We start from the raw sequence: 16,937 nt of genomic DNA on the forward strand, positions 1-16,937 counted from the left end.
CCTTTCATGAGCTGGATGCTCACTTAAAAGATGAATAAAAATGAATCTGAAGCCTGACTGTGGGTCAGAACCTGCGTGGCCCTTACATGTATGTCTTCACCCTGTCCCTCATGCGGCTCTCTTGAGTGCCAGACAGAACTACAGCCTGTATGCAGAAGGGCATGGGGGCTTGTAGGCCTCACCCTGGTACAGAGGGGGTTAAATCACCTTGTTTGGCACAGCTAACCCCATCCTCTTTGCAGAAGTATAAAAGCAGAGAACCCTACAACTCAGTTGGGGTTGGACCAAGGAAAGGGGCAGACATTCCTACCACATAGCTGAGCCACCAACAGAGCCCATGGCTGGATTTGGGAGAAGGTAGGCGGTCTCTGTATGTATAGAATACCTCCCAGTACATGCAGCATGGCATATATGAGCTGGGTCTCAATGGCACATGATACCTGCAAGCTCTTAGCTGGTGCAATATGTGGATAATACATTATTTTTGCTTGCACATTATCAATTTATTCACTTTCAGTCATTATGTTGCAATGAATCATCGTGACATGATTTTTCTGTTTTAAATGCAGTCAGAATGATATTTTCCAGATAGAGTCTAGTTTATATTTCTTATGTGTGTGATGGGAACTGCACTTGATGTTTACTGACTTCCCAAAAACAAAAAACCCCTCAACCACAACTATCCAGACTGTTATTGCACACAAGCCAAACACGTCTGTACTAAATATGGGTCTCAGCAAGAATGCAAGTGAGGGAAGGATGATCTGCAGGCACTGCTCCCTGGAGGAAGACTATGTATTTGCTACATTGTCTAAGCTTTCTTTCCCATGAGCTGCAAATCCATGTTAATAGGAGAATTCACAACCAGGAGTAAAAATTGGGCCAAATGGCCCAAAAATACCTTGTGCAGGTAGCAAATGGTCAGTTCCTAAAGAGAATGTGTACTTTAATTTGCAACATTAATTATTATTATTTTTATTTTATTTATTTATTATTTGCATTATGATAGCACTCAGAGGCCCAACTGAGCTCAAGACCCCACTGTGCTAGGTTCTGTACAAATACAAAAAAATTAGAGTCGATTTAGATGAATCAGAAAAAGGACAGGAAACAGGCACAGAAAAGTGACAGTAGGATGCTAAATACGTGCCATTGTTACTGTAAGAACTGGGGGGGAAGAGAAACAACGGTTGAAAGAAGGCTGCTTTGTGAGGTTTCAAGAGCTTGCCTGAGCTGGATGAGGTAATCCAGCAATATTTATGGATCCAGCCTGCTTCCCACTCTGCCTCTGGATTTTAATGGAGAAACCTCAGAGTGGTGTCAGGGGCAAAATAGCAACACAAACATCTCAGAAATAGAAAAAGGATAATTAAAAATATGCCAGCAAACAGGCCTGGTGTGTATTTTGTAATGTGGACCCCATAAAAGAAAGTGCTTTATGTTGTACTGGGGTGTAGCTGGAACTCTTGGGTTCTCTTTCCAAACTTCAGTGAGGTGCCTTGAGGGCAGTAGATTCTCTTCCTAGGGGTGGTTTAAAAATATTATTAAATGGCATTCTTCCAGGAGATGCAAATAAAACAGCAGTAAACTATGAAAAGAGGCTATTATGCAAGGGTGTTACATTTACAGAAACTGGCTGTGGCTAGAGTCATAAATTAAGACTCCGAACGTTCCAGAAAAAGAATACCAATTAAAAGGGCAACAGAACATATGGAAACCTCCTAACTCTGGATTGACAGTACGTAACTTCCACGCCATATCAGACACTACCAGCTTGACTGCCACTCAGGTGGAACTGATGCTCTTGTACTGAGTATCTCCAGGTACTCAACAAAAAACTACATTTGTTTGTATCTATCTTATGCATCACCACCATGGTATTTGAGCATCTTTGAAAACCTCTGAACAAAGGGATGCTCCAAATATTATGGCTTGAGCTCATTTTGTATCTGTAATATATGGAGAAGGAAAAAGAACTAGACTGAAAATCATAAGGTGGTGTAGGTACATTCTTGGGAGTAGTATGGGATGTCAGAACTAGAGCGGAAGTATGCTTGTAACCTGGCTAATCTGCTAGGAGGAGTAGACTGCAGTGAGCATAGAAAAGTGTTTTAAACCTTAGCCCTGCTACAATGATAGGCTTTTGTCTGAGCAAGATTGATCTAAACTACTGTAGATTTCTCTGTTGAAACTTTTACTCAACTGGGAATTTCCAAAGCAATAGCAGAAGAAAGCAAAGGTCCTTGACTGCTTCAAAGGAAGTAGTAAGGGAAAGCACACGTGGAGACTGTTGGTTTGTTTTGATTTTGTTTCTTGTTTCTTGGGATATTATGGTAACGGGGCACTGTGGAAAAGGATATGGGTGTTATAGTGGATCACAAACTAAATATGAGTCAGCAATATAATGCCGTTTCAAAAAAAGCGATGTATTAGCAGGAGTGTTGTAAGCAAGACACAAGAAGTAAGTCTTTCACTCTACCCAGCACTGATAAGGCCTCAATTTGGTGTCCTTTTCTGGGCACCACATGTCGGGAAAGATGTGGACAAATTGGAAAAAGGCAAGTGAAAAGCAACAAAAATAACTGAAGAAAAACATGACCTATGAGGAAAGATTGAAAAAATTGGGTTTGTTTAGTCTGGAGAACAGAAGACTGAGGGGAGAAGTGATAACAGTCTTCAAGTATGTAAAAGGTTGTTTTAAAGAGGAGGGTGATAAATTGTTCTCCTTATCCACTTAGAACAGAACAAGAAGTAATAGGTTTGAATTGCAGTAAGGGAGATTTAGTCTACACATTAGGAAAATATTCCTAACGGTAAGGGTAGTTAAGCACTAGAACAAATTACCTAGAGAGAATGTCTAACTTGCTTTTAAAATCTTCCAATGATGGAAATTCCACAAACACCTGTCAGGGATGGTGTAGACAATACTTAGTCCTGTCCGCGCAGGAGACTGGACTAGATGACCTACTGAGTTCCCTTCCAGTCCTACACTTCTCTGATTCTATTTGGAAGGGTATAAATAATGATGTAAATTGATACATTTTGGATATACAGTCTAAAGAAGTGGAAGTGGTCCGTTGGACAGGGATGTACTAACTGCCATGAACTAGACCAAGGATTGTCAACCTTTGGCACGTAGCCTGTCAGGGAAATCCGCTGGCGGGCCAGGACAGTTTGTTTACCTATAACGTCCAAAGGTTTGGCTGATCACAGCTTCCCCTGGCTTTGGTTCGCCATTCCAGGCCAATGAGGGCTGCAGGAAGCGGCATGGGCTGAGGAATGTGCTGGCCACTGCGTGCCAAAGGTTGCCGATCCCTGAACTAGACCCTTTGGGATTTTCATCGGGCTGCTATAATTTAACCTGGGAGTAGATCTGGAGGACCCTGGATGAAGCGGGCAGAGAAGGGAATTTTTGTGATTCTCCCTCACTCGATTCGGCTATGCTGAGCCTTGTCTTAAAATTGTTTTAAAAGATCAAGTAGTTGCAAAAATAATCCCTGAATGGATCCAAAGAGCTTTCCTAAAAATGAATAGAAATTAGCTGAAATGAGAAGAGGAAAATAGGTGTATCTGGTTGACGTATCCCTTTTTCTCTATAAAAGTGACCTATCACTAGCAGGCCTGTAAAATCCATGCTAGAGCTATATAATTAAAGATGTAGGTACTTCAATACCAGGGAAGTGAGAAAAGTGGCAGACTCATGAAGTCCACTAGGGAGGGACATTGTCCTGCAGATGTAATTTACCTGGGAAGTACTTAAATACTACATGGGTGGGGAGTATAGAAAACCCTAAGATAGAATTTATGTAACAAGACGTAACCAAATGAGTTAATTATGAACTTTAAACAGGCCACAGTTTCCTCCCTTTCTTTGCACACTGAAAACATCCACTCCATGTGAAGCAGCAGTCAAAAAAGCTAACAGTGTTAGGAACCATTAGAAAAGGGATAAATAAGACAGAACATATCATAATACATCCATATAAATCCATGAAATGCCCATATCTTGAATACTAAGTGCAGATCTAGTTGCCCATCTCAATCAATATATATATATATATATATATATATATATATATATAGGAATTGGAAAAGATACAGAGAAGGGCAACAAAAATGATTAGTGGTATAGAACAGCTTCCTTATGAGAAGAGTTTACAAAGTCTGTGACTTTGGAAAAAAGGGGATATGCTAAAGGTCTATAAAATATTGACTTGTGTGGAGAAAGTGAATAAGGAAGTGTTATTTACTCCTTCATGTAACACACTCCTTCATGTAACTAGGGGGCACACTGAAATGAATAGGCAGCAGGTTTAAAACAAACAAAAGTATTTCTTCATACAATGCACAGTCAACCTGTGGAGTTCTTTGCCAGATGATATTGTGAAGGCCAAAACTATAAGAGAGTTTAAAAAAAAACTAGATAAGTTCATGGAGGATAGGTTTAGGGTAGCAATACTATACTTGCATTTCATATAGTGGATCTAAAAGTATTTTCCTTCTAAATAAGGGAGTAGGTACTAAACGTCTCTGAATGCACACACAACTCCTCTATGGAGTGGAAAATATCACCTTGCATTCCTCAGCCATCCCACCTGCCCATTGACTCCAATGAGTTTTGGATCAGGCCCTGAATGCACTGATTACAGCTACTTGGTTATATCACATCTAGTTTCTATTTGTGTTTTAATCCAACCTTGCTAACTCCTCTCTCCATCAAACACTGATCTTTTCAAGTCAAAGCAAACATTTTTTTTAAAGTCATAGTTGTGCCAAGTGGATGAGTTCTGACTTCTTGGACTTTCAGGGAAAAAAAACCACCAATAACCTGGATTCATAATTTCACAATATCGGTTACAAGCAAACAAACAAGGTTTTACTTTGCTAACCCATATTCTCACCCTTCCTGCTTCCTGTGTTGCAAAATCTACCTAATTAACCTCCTCCCAAAAAACCCCAAACCCTTAAAAACAAAACAAACATTTCCAGGTCTGTTCTCCTGAGGTAGAGTCCGTTGCTGTGTGAGAGAGGAGTTTTTCGCATGCATGGTACAAAGTTAAAATGTTTTGTAAAAAATTAAACACTTAAAGCAAGAAGAAGGGGTGTGTGTGTGTGAAATTTAAAAGATAAAATGTACCTGTTTTGCATTGTGTGCAGCAAACATATCTCAGTGATTTATTAGTGGGGGGGGGGGAGTAAAGAAAATGTCATCATTAAGCTGTCTGTTTCTTGGCTCTAGATATTCCATAACTTCCCCATCAAGGACTTTATCCGACCCTTTCTCTTTATGGACTTGGTCCTTCAAGATATTGAACATTCTGGACCCTACTTGTGTTTAAAGCTAAGAATGCTCTTTGCTAGATTGGTACAAGGGTGCTCAGCATTTTGCAGGCTAAAACATTTTCTTTGGCTTGGGCAATTTTGTGCTCAATATTTTATGACATACCATTTACCTCAGCTGAGTAATTTCTGTAGGAATTTCACAAATACATTACCATGCAATGGTATGTGTGAGCCATAAAAGATTTCAAGCTGCTCTTGACTATTTGTTTCTTTAAACTTCTTTTGAGGCATTCTCCTGTAAATCCTTGCTGTTTACATACAGCGTAAGATAGACAAGGTAGCAGATCATTCTGTGAACCTGGATTTTTGGAAGGGCTATATATCTTGACAAAAATATAATGTCTGAGTTACAAAAGATAGTTAACGGATGTTGTTTGTGCTCTCCACATATTGTGCAAAGTACTGTTCAAGCTGTGCTTGACCAGCAGCCAACAGATGGGAAAGTCATTAGTGACGAGATCTGAACAACAGTTGCTTTTTTTGTTTACAAAGTTCTGTACAGGATCTGGACATTAACAAGTTGTAAATTGAATGGGAAAATGCATTATGTATCTCCAGCGTGCAACCAGTGTGAAAATGAAAGTAATCAACATATAGTTGATTTAGTGCACTGCGGGAATCTTATCCAGCATATGGCTGAAGACTGTAATAGCCATTTGAAAAGGGGACAGTTCTGTAGGGAAAGAACAGAAGCCATCTGGCATAACTGTAAAAGAATACCAATTTGTGAATAGTACAACAAGTTCATCTTCACAAAAGCATGGGGCCTACTTGTACTTTCATTAAAATCAATGACAAAATTCCCATTGATCTCCGGAGGTGCAGGAATGGGGCCCTAGGTGCATAAATTATACCCACATCCAAAGCTGATAATCCATGCTCTGGAAGTTCTTGGCAGCGTTACTAGAGGAATATATTCTCAAGGATAAACTGTGTTTTGGACAATCTCTAGAAATTACTAGGCACAAATGGATGTTTAGTTAACAGGGTTGGCATTGCCTTTTTTCCTCCTATCTAGTTCATTGAAGAAATTAACACTGGATTAAATTTATCTCTAATTTCAGTGGAATTGTGCTAAAAGATGAATTTGGCCCATTATGGCTAATTTATTATAATGGAATCTCTGTTTTTTTACTTTTAAATGTTTCCCTTTGCTATAACAACAAACTGTTCCCTCTATAGTATTGTTCAGTGACCCAGGTTAATCTGTTTGGATGCTCTGTCAAGATGCCAGAGGCACTGTGTTGTTGGAGGTGCCATCTTTCAAGTGAGAGTAAGACTGACTTGATCACTGTTAAGCATTAAAGTTCATGTGGCACTTTTGCATTCTAATCAAGTGGATTTTGATCCATCTAGATCAACTATCCATTTAGATATTGAACCACTTGAAGATGTACAGTAAATCCACAAAGGATAAGGGAAGATTTTCAAAGGCACAAATGGGAGATGTGTCCAACTCTTACTGATATTTAATGGAAGTTGAGCACCTAAGTGCACTTCATGCTTTTGAAAATCTCCCCCATAATTCATAATATCCCTCCCTCCTCCCTTCTTCTTAAAGCCAAAAATGTGATTCGTGAGAGAGATGATACCTGGGATGTGTGAGATCTTCAAAAGACTATGATATTGAAATGTGCCAGACGGTCATGAACTTTTGTGACAATATTAAGTGTTAAATATGTTTTCAGGAGTTCTGGCTTGCTGAGCTTGTTTCCTGGGGAGTTCCAAGTGGGAGGGGGGAGTGGATAATGCAAATCTTCCAAAAATGGTTATTCAGCCCAGTCTTTGAAGGAGAGGAGGCATTGACTAAGTTACCTGTTACAGGAGGTCAGAGATCAAAGACGCAAACTGTGTAAAGAAACAGCTGACCTGCTTGTGATGGGATGTTCACCTCACACTTGCCCTGAAAGGGTTAATGAAGACTAAAAAGAGGTCTAATTAACCCAGCAGGCCACAGCCGGGAGGAATCAGGTGGCTGAGTAATCCCCTGACTGAGTGAGAGAGTCCAGCTGAGGAGACTGAGCTGGGCTGGACTTATAAAAGCAGGAAATTGACAGCTGAGGGAGCTGCTGAGAAAGTCTGCTATCTCTCCTTGGAGGTTACAGGGACAGGTAGCCTACAATTGCTCCCTAGAAGGGGGTGGGGAGTTAGAAGACTGGCAAACCACAAGGAATGGGCAGAGCTAGGCAGTATGGAAGAGGTTCACAGAACGGTAGCAAGGTGCAAGGAATGGAGAGCAAAACAGCAATGCACAGACAATCCAGGAAGTTTTTGGACACTGTTGGGGACAACTTCCTGGTGCAAGTGCTGGAGGAACAAACTAGGGGCCATGCTCTTCTTGATCTGCTGCTCACAACCAGAGAACAATTGGTAGGGGAAGTAGAAGTGGGTGGCAACCTGGACAGCAGTGGCTATGAGATGGTCGAATTTTAAGGATTCTGACAAAAGGAAGAAAGGAAAGCAGCAGAATACAGACCCTGGACTTCAGAAAAGCAGACTTTGACTCCCTCAGAGAACTGATGGGCAGGATCCCCTGGGATGCTAATATGAGGGGGAAAAGAGTCCAGGAGAGCTGGCTGTATTTTAAAGAAGCCTTATTGAGGGTGCAGGAACAAACCACCCCGATGAGCAGAAAGAATAGCAAATATGGCAGGCGACCAGCTTGGCTTAACAGAGAAATCTTTAGTGAGCTTATACACAAAAAGGAAGCTTGCAAGAAGTGGAAACTTGGACAGATGACTAGGGAGGAGTATAAAAATATTTTTCGAGCATGCTGGGGTGTAATCAGGAAGGCCAAAGCACAATTGGAGTTGCAGCTAGCAAGGGATATGAAGGGAAACAAGAAGGATTTCTAGCAACAAGAAGAAGGTCAGGGAAAGTGTGGGAACCTTACTGAATGGGGGAGGCAACCTAGTGACAGATGACATGGAAAAAGCTGAAGTACTCAATGCTTTTTTTGCCTTGGTCTTTGCAGACAAAGTCAGTTCCCAAACTGCTGCACGGGGCAGCATAGTATGGGGAGGAGGTGAGCAGCCCTCAGCAGTGAAAGAACTAGTTAAGGACTATTTAGAAAAGCTGGATATGCCCAAGTCCATGGGGCCTGATGCAATGCATCCAAGGGTGCTGAGGGAGTTGGCTGATGTGATTGCAGAGCCATTGGCCATTATCTTTGAAAACGCATGGTGAACGGGGGAGGTCCCAGACGATTGGAAAAAGGCAAATATAGTGCCCATCTTTAAAAAAGGGAAGAAGGAGAATTTGGGGAACTACAGACTGGTCAGCCTCACCTCTGTCCCTGGAAAAATCATGGAGCCAGTCCTCAAGGAATCCATTTTGAAGCACTTAGAGGAGAGGAAGGTGATCAGGAACAGTCAAATGGATTCACCAAGGGCAAGTCATGCCTGGCTAACCTAATTGCCTTCTATGATGAGATAACTGTCTCTGTGGATATGGGGAAAGTGGTGAACATGATATACCTTGACTTTAGCAAAGCTTTTGATACGGTCTCCCACAGTATTCTTGCCAGCATTGAATTGGATGAATGGACTATAAGGTCTATAGAAAGCTGGCTAGATTGTCAGGCTCAATGGTAGTGATCAATGGCTCGATGTCTAGCTGGCAGCCAGTATCAAGTGGAGTGCCCAAGGGGTCTGTCCTGGGGGCAGTTTTATTCAACGTCTTCATTAATGATCTGGATGATGGGATGGATTGCACCCTCAGCAAGTTTGCAGATGACACTAAGCTGGGGGGAGAGGTAGATATGCTGGAGGGTTAGGGTCCAGAGTGACCTAGACAAATTGGAGGATTGGGCCAAAAGAAATTGGATGAGGTTCAACAAGGACAAGTGCAGAGTACTGCATTTAGGATGGAAGAATCCCATGCACTGCTACAGGCTGGGGACCAACTGGCTAAGTAACAGTTCTGCAGAAAAGGACCTGGGGATTACAGTGGATGAGAAGCTGGATATGAGTCAACAGTGTGCCCTTGTTGCCAAGAAGGCTAATAGCATATTTGGCTGCATTAGTAGGAGCATTGCAAACAGATTGAGGGAAGTGATTCCGCACTGGTGAGGCCACATCTGGAATACTGCTTCCAGTTTTGCCCCCCCCCCCCACTACAGAAAGGATGTGGACAAATTGGAGAGTGTCCAGTGGAGATCAACTAAAATGATTTGGGGGTTGGGGCACGTGACTTACGAGGAGAGGCTGAGGGAACTGGGCTTATTCAGGCTGCAGAAGAGAAGAGTGAGGGGGGATTTGATAGCAGCCTTCAACTACCTGAAGGGGGTTTCCAAAGAGGATGGGGTTAGGCTGTTGTCAATGGTGGAAGAGGACAGAACAAGGAGCAATGGTCTCAAGTTGCAGTGCAGGAGGTCTAGGTTGGATATTAGGAAAAACTTTTTCACTAGCAGGGAGGTGAAGCACTGGAATGGCTTACCTAGGGTGGTGGTGGAATCTCCATCCTGAGAAGTTTTTAAGACCCGGCTTGACCTGGGATGATTTAAAATTGGGGTTGGCCCTGCTTTGAGCAGGGGGTTGGACTAGATGACCTCCTGAGGTCTCCACCAACCCTAATCTTCTATGATTCTATGACCTCGGCTGCTGTATAGAGGGTCCATGAGGCAGAACCTGAGTAGAGGGTGGACTCACGTTCCCCTGCCAGCCACTAAGAGAGTGCCACTGTGAGGCAGTGAAATGGAAGACTGCTGGAGAGTGGGAACCTTGATACACTCCCCCTAAAAGGAAAAACCACAATAGTGACCTAGCCGGAGGGCTGAGTCATGAAGAGAACACTGCGATTCCTGGAGTGAGAGGGACTGCAGAGGAGAAACTTCCAGGGTGTAATTCTTGGAAGGGGTGTTGCCCAGACCAAAGTAATCCCCAGAACCTCCAGTTGGCAGTGCTGTCCAGTGGTGAGTAGAGCAACCCCATCACCCCTGACATGAACTTCTAGTCAAAAAAAGCAAACCTGGTTGAGAGGTTTGAAAGTTTGACCCCCTACTAGAGTCCTGTGTTGGAGATGGGGGGGGGACTTCTAGTAAGCTTTTAGCATTTGGGTAGGTCTGTTTGTTGTTTTATGTTTTCTTTGTGATGCTTTTGCCTGAAGAATAAATGGACTTTGCTTTGTGAAGGCTGGTTGGTAACTGGTTATAGGCTGTTAGAGCCTGGGGAGAAAGGTTAGCCACAGGTGCTGGACTCCAGTCAGACTGCTGGGAAATCACAGTGAGATGCAGTGCCAATGAAGTACCAGTAAGAACAGTAGCATTTTAACCCACTTTGCATTGGTGTAAGTGATGTCACAAGGTGCCAGGCAAAAGAGTCAGCCCCAGGATGTTTCAGGAAACTTCCCCAGATGGAATATTTTAACTTTTCTGTCCCATTCTGTTTTGAATATCTTACTCTGAGCTATGTAAAGATCAGTTTCCTTTCTTAAAAACAAACAAGAAAGGTCATTCATCGGTTTGCTGTAGACATTAGCTGTTAATGGCAAATCCAGTTGTAGAAAGAGGAGCTTCATCTTTTCACAGTATATCAATAATTTTTCTAAAATCAGGATCCAGGAAATGTGTTGGAAAATATGACTTAGCTTTCCTGCCAGGATCCTGCCAAATGACGATGTTGGGTATGACAGCTCAGCACAGTAGTGAAAAAGAACTAGAAAATTAGAAAACCAAATTCCCCTGTGTTGTGGAGGTGTCTGTGTATGTGTACAAGTGGTTTTTTTCCCTCTCTGTATAGAAAATAAAATTTTTTTTAACATCTACAAGCAACTTAAAACCTGCTCCTGATTTTGCACCGTTAAAGTCAAGGGGAGCTTTGCCAATGCCTTCAATGAGGACAGGATCAAGCCTTTAGTCAGCAAAAATGCATATAGTATACTGAACTAATAAGCATCACACATATTCAGTCATTAAAGTGGTTTCTCATGTGTGATGAGGGGAACTTTCAAATGCTCTGTATCAGACTTGAAGTATAAACCTAGAACTATATTACCTGATTCTCCACTGCCTTGAACCTGGTATAGTCACTTACATCTGTGCAGAGTGAGTGTAAAATACAACCATTATGAGTACATCAACTTTGCACAAATGTGATAACATAAGGTGGCAAGAAGTGGAAAATCAGGACCTGTGTTTTGCCAGGATCAGGCCTGTAGTTACTTTTCACTTGTATGTCAAAATTTTTCTTGCCATATTTGTCAGTTAATTAAGTTTTTGTTTACAGAAGACCTTGTCCCATGCTCAGATGGGGGAACTGAGACAAAGTAATGAAGGGCCTCCCAGCAAGTTAATATCAGTCAGAATTAGAACTCCGGAGTTCCTTTTTCCACATTCTATGTTCATTCCTTCAAATCACTAATTATATGTGGGCCAAAGGATATATTTTCCAACTGGTGGTTTATGGGCTTTATATTTGTACCTTGGGTATCTTGCCTTGAAAAATACCCCAAATTACAGGGTGACACATTCACAGCCAGCTCAGTGACAATGAGCAATCAGATTGTTGAATAAGGAAAACGAATATAAAGATAGGGTGTTTACCCAGAATCTGGATTTGTAGCTTTTTTATAAAATGATAACCAAACACCATTCTTTGAGAACTTTCATATTTGGACCATAACTTTGAAGCTGGCATTAATCTCTAAAATGGGAAAAACCGAAATCTCAGCTCTAAATGCCTTGAATTTTGAGAGAGCTTGAATTTGGACCTGAACTTGTAGGATGGGCCTATCACTAGTTAGACATAGTAAAAGATCACCCAGTGTTTTCTTTCATCTGTAACTTTTTAAAATAGATTTCCTCTGACTATATTTTCACCTTGGGTTTTCTCCCTAAAGCAGCAAATCTTCCTCTGATGCCAACATTGTTGTAATGTGCAGAACTGGTGGCAACTTGTCAGCTGTCCTGCTATAGAAGAGAGAAGCAAATCATCCAGGTCTCCGTCCTGTCATACTTTGTGTACATCTGTCCATAATCCAACAAAGTACTTAAGAACATGCTTAATTTTCAGCACTTGAGTAGTCCTATTGACTCCAATGGATTACTTAAGGGTTTTGCTAGCTCAGGGCCAGAGGGCTCAGCACCGTGCAGGATCAAGAGATTTAGATTAGGGGAGTCACAATGGCTGGTTCTGGTGGCCCCAGACAGATGCTGACCTCCTGATCTTCATTAGTCCTGCACTTCATGAAGCAGAGAGCAAGATAGTTTAGGATGATATTTCTGCAATCTTCTCCCTTGGCGCACGGGGGGATTATTGCTGTGCCAAAGAGACATTATTGTACATAAAAACTGTAATAAAAAGAAGCCTGTATTTGGAGTGGCACTAACTTGGCACCATGAAAGGAAAAACTGCAGCTCCACTGGAAAGAATGGGGTAAAGGATTTAAAAGAATAAAAAACTCGACAATTTTGCTTGACATGAAATTCAACTATATTTTCCTCATGCAAAATGAAAAATAATGCTGGCAATTGATACTGACTGTTGAACAAATTGAAACCATAGGCAGAGAATTAAGTTATAGTTTTATGGAAAGAACAGAATATGTTTAATAAGCACTGGCTAGAGCCAACAGGTCTTGCGCTGTATAACTTGCAGGGTGTTTTAATTATGTTGAGGTCAGAATATCTGTTTCCAGCTTTAATCAATTGATTCAGTTTTTTTTATTGGGTCAGAATAAAAGTGCAACAGGGATTTGTTGCCTAGATTTATCTTGTATATTTAAAATATGAATTGAAGATAAAAAGGTAACATAGTCGATGGTACGCTAGTGATGCCAAGTTGTGTTTATGACCAGACATTTAAGTTAAAGAAATATGGTTACATCTTTGAAAAAATATGTTGTCTGAATTCTGGGTGTTGTGCAAATCTTGGATTCTTAACCAGTGGCTCTTACTGTAATTTTGAGTCACAAAGCAGTTTAGTTTATATTACAAGATGATAGTTAAATAAGAAGGAAACAAACTTTTCAAGCCTTCTTTGGACTCACGGGGTCCTTTGCTTTCGGAGTTGAGCTATACTGGTATCATTTGTAAATGGTGCTCTTTAATGTGTACTCTCAAATACCAGTTCATTGATGTCAAATGTGAATTAAACAAGATAAACTCCTTGGTTTTCCTTTGTTGTATCTGCAGGGAGGTACCAGTTTTTATGTAATTCTGTCGCTTTCTCTACATGAGAGATGGATAAAGAAGTGGGGAGGGGGGTATCGCCTATTTATATTTTTCATAGTGGTGGACATCCGGTGGTCTGGACATCTCTCTGCACTAGACCTACTCATTCCATCACAGTGGAGGCAATTTGGCTTTTAAAAATTTTCCTCCCCTTCCTTTGAGCTCAGAAAGGCTTTGCTGAATTCCAAAGTTGAAACTACAAAAACTAGGTCAAAAAAAAAAAAACCCATTGAAGATTATTGAAACTAGATAGAAACAAAAGGACCATTAAAGATTATTAGATTAATAGGTTTAAGGTATAACAGACAAACTTAATTTTATAACAGCTTTTTATATAGAGAGGGGCTTTTCAGACACACTGCAGGCTTTTCATTATGAAATTAAAAATTATAGGTAAAGAAACCATATTTTTTTTTCTTGTTGCCAGTCATCCACTGACCTGGACAATACTCAAGGGATGTATCCAGTAGTAAGAGCCAATTCTTACAGAGGGAACAAATATTAAATGTATGGCAACATAAACCCAACTGGGAGAAATGAAAATGGAGTGTAATAATTTACTTTCTCCAATTTTTGTTTCCTTGCTTAGTTTGGATTAATGGCAGCCAGAATGACTAAAGACTACACTGGTTGAGGAGATTGTCAGTTATGTAGTATGTGTTGAAAGAATTGGAAATCTCCAGTGGGTGTGGTGCAAATCCAGTGTGCAAAGACGTAAGGTTTTCAGGAGCCTCTTGCAGAATATATTTTGAAGATCCTATGAGGGATCCTATAATGGATGCTTCGAATGTTTGCCATATGTTTGATATGATTCATTGACAGCATTAGTACTGGAGTCTCTCAAACATTTTTGAGACCCTTGGAGGTATGAGTAGACCCTTGGAGGTATAAGTATCTGATGTTCTCCACTCATTGGTCCAGTGTAGATAGATGATAAAACTGGCTGTTTTTCTAACAATATTTGGTCTTGAAACAAATATTAGGGAGAGAGAGAAATTGTTTAAGTGGAACTTTTTGTTTTCTGGTTGTATACAAAGTCAGGATCTTAACTAAATACCATCTTCTGCAAGACAAATTGAAGATACTTCCTTCATTGACAGAGGTCCCAACTTCTCACTTTCCTAACAGAAGAAATTTCTGTAAGGAAGGTATCTGTAATGTCCATACTAGCAGATACCTTTGTCTGAGAATAGCCCATGAAGAATATGGACTAGCAGCTAGCGCACTGAATGGGAGTTAGGAGATCTGTGGTTTGTTCTTTTGTTAGGTTATGTGACTTGGGACAGTCACAACCTCTTTGTAAAATGGAGATAATTATATTTGCGGGAGATTATGAATAGAGGTGGGCAAAATATTTTGACCAACTTATTTTTTAGCCACCGAAAATTGCATATTTTGGTTGACCAAAACATTTTGTCTGTCGCCATCTGGGATACAATTCCACCGACCTAGGAGTGGAGGCGGCCCAGAGGCAGGCGCCCTATTACATGGGTGCATCAAGTCTGTTCCAACATTGGACTTTCAGCCCTTCAAGTCCTTGCGGCCACACAGGAACAGACCAAATGGCAAACTATCATTATGGCTGACTGTTCAGCTAAGTGTTGAAGAAGAAGAAGAAGAAGAAAACATTTTGTGAATTCATGTTGATTTTGTTGTATTGTTTCAGCTGGAAAAAATTCAGGAATGTTGAAATGATTCATTTTGACCTTTCAGAAATTTATTCTTTTGTTTGGAACACATCATTTGGACATTATCAAAACAAAGCCTTTTGATTTTTTTTCAGACTAAATTCACATGGGGATTTAAGTGGCACTTACAAAATGGAGAAGATGCCCTTGTGCCCAAAAGCTCTGTGGTTAGGCCATTCACCAAGGATGTTGGAGACCCAGGTTTGAATCTGGAGCAGGGGCTGGAAGCCAGGTGTACTTCCTCTCAGATGAGTGCCCTAGCTACTAGGCTGTAGAGTCATTCTCTCTCAGGCCCAATGACTGTTCAAGTATGTTCTATAAAGCAGAATTGATTCAACATGAGACAGACCTACCTTAAAATAGCCAATAATATGGTGGATAGGACATTCACCTGGGAGAGAAGAGAGCAGGGAAAGGAGGCTACCAGCACTGCCTGATCCTTGGTTTTGTGGATGGTGCCCTGTAGCGGGGTGGACCCCCGCTCCTGCCTGAAAGGGGTTTGAAACAGCCCTGGGAGAAGGCTGGTGCAGGGAGAAGCAGCTACTGCAGCTGGGCCATGCCCCAATTAGGCCTCAGCTGGCCTGTACAAAAAGGCTGGGAGCCAGGAGCTCAGCAGTCTCTCTCTCTCTCTGCCTTCAGAGAGAAAAGGGCCTGACTGTGAGGAGACAGGGTACCTGAGTGGAGCAGGGCTGGGGAAAGGCTGAGGAGCTCCAGCCTGGAAAGCCCCAGGCTGCGGCCTACTAGAAGGCCAAGGGGTACTGGGGGTTGCAGAGGGCAGCCCAGGGCTAGGCCAAGGCAGCAGGTCCAACCCAACCTTGCCAATGATGAGTGGCCTAGTGCTGAGGCAAGGTGGGGATAGTGGGTGGGGGTTTCTCAGGGAGGGGAGACCCAGATCTGTGGGGTACTGCTAGGGAGCAGCATCCCAGTAATAGGGGCACCGGGTCCTGGGAGGGACACGGGTGCCAGAAGAGGACAGGCGGATCACCGGCCTGCAGAGGGCGCTCCAGACGCTGGACAAGCTGATTCCCCGGAGTAACCAGCAGGAGGCGCCGCAGGGGTGAGTCCGGTTCCTCTTACATGCCCTAAATCCCCATATGAATCTAGTCCAAAAATCAAAATGCTTTTACTGCAGTTGGGCTATAATTGAGAAGGCTCTCATGCAAATAGGGCTCAGATTGTGTGAAGACAGAATTGGCCACTAGTAGGTGAGTAGAAAGGGGAGTAGTGAAAGACCTGCTCTGTGAGGTGGGTTGAAGCAAACAATTGGTGCTTCTTAAAAACCCGGAGGGCAGTTTTTCACTGGATGCCTAGTTGAGGATGTTTTCAGACATTGCTGCTTGTTAAGTAAGCAGCATTTTATTCCATTATGCTCTTGTGAGCCCACGGATGCTTTTGCAAGTGCTACCCCATGGGGGTTCTGTCACCTTCTGGTCTGCAGCAGCAGCTTCCTATTCTGAAGGGGAAGTTCCAAGGGGTGGCCACATAAAGCCTAATATAGCCTCTTGTGTGCTTCTCCTTTCTGCTTGCCTGGGGTGAAGTCAGACTTTGTTCCACCCAAACCTTGGAAATGACATTAAGAGAGGCAGCCAACATCCCTGAATGTCCAAGGCATGGAAACTTCTTGCAGGGATCACACTCACAGCCAGCCAAGAAAAGTTCTTAAAAAGGTCGCCTAAACATGGAGAAGAGACCTTCTGGGGAGATTCTCCCATAGTGCTGGTTAGAGGAGGAGTTAA

The 16,937-nt window shown here is 42.0% G+C and overlaps 1 protein-coding gene across 1 annotated transcript in view; it reads left to right on the forward strand.

The window, feature by feature from the left end:
- Positions 1 to 242: 242 nt before the first annotated feature.
- SPON2 (spondin 2) overlaps positions 243 to 16,937 on the forward strand; it is a 61,427-nt gene continuing 44,732 nt past the window's right edge. The window contains exon 1 of the mRNA XM_034772609.1: positions 243 to 357. The gene's annotated coding sequence lies outside the window, so the exon portion shown is untranslated. The remainder of the gene's footprint in view (positions 358 to 16,937) is intronic.

The sequence above is a fragment of the Trachemys scripta genome, chromosome 5 (genome assembly GCF_013100865.1).
Source record: "Trachemys scripta elegans isolate TJP31775 chromosome 5, CAS_Tse_1.0, whole genome shotgun sequence".
NCBI lineage: Eukaryota > Metazoa > Chordata > Testudines > Emydidae > Trachemys > Trachemys scripta.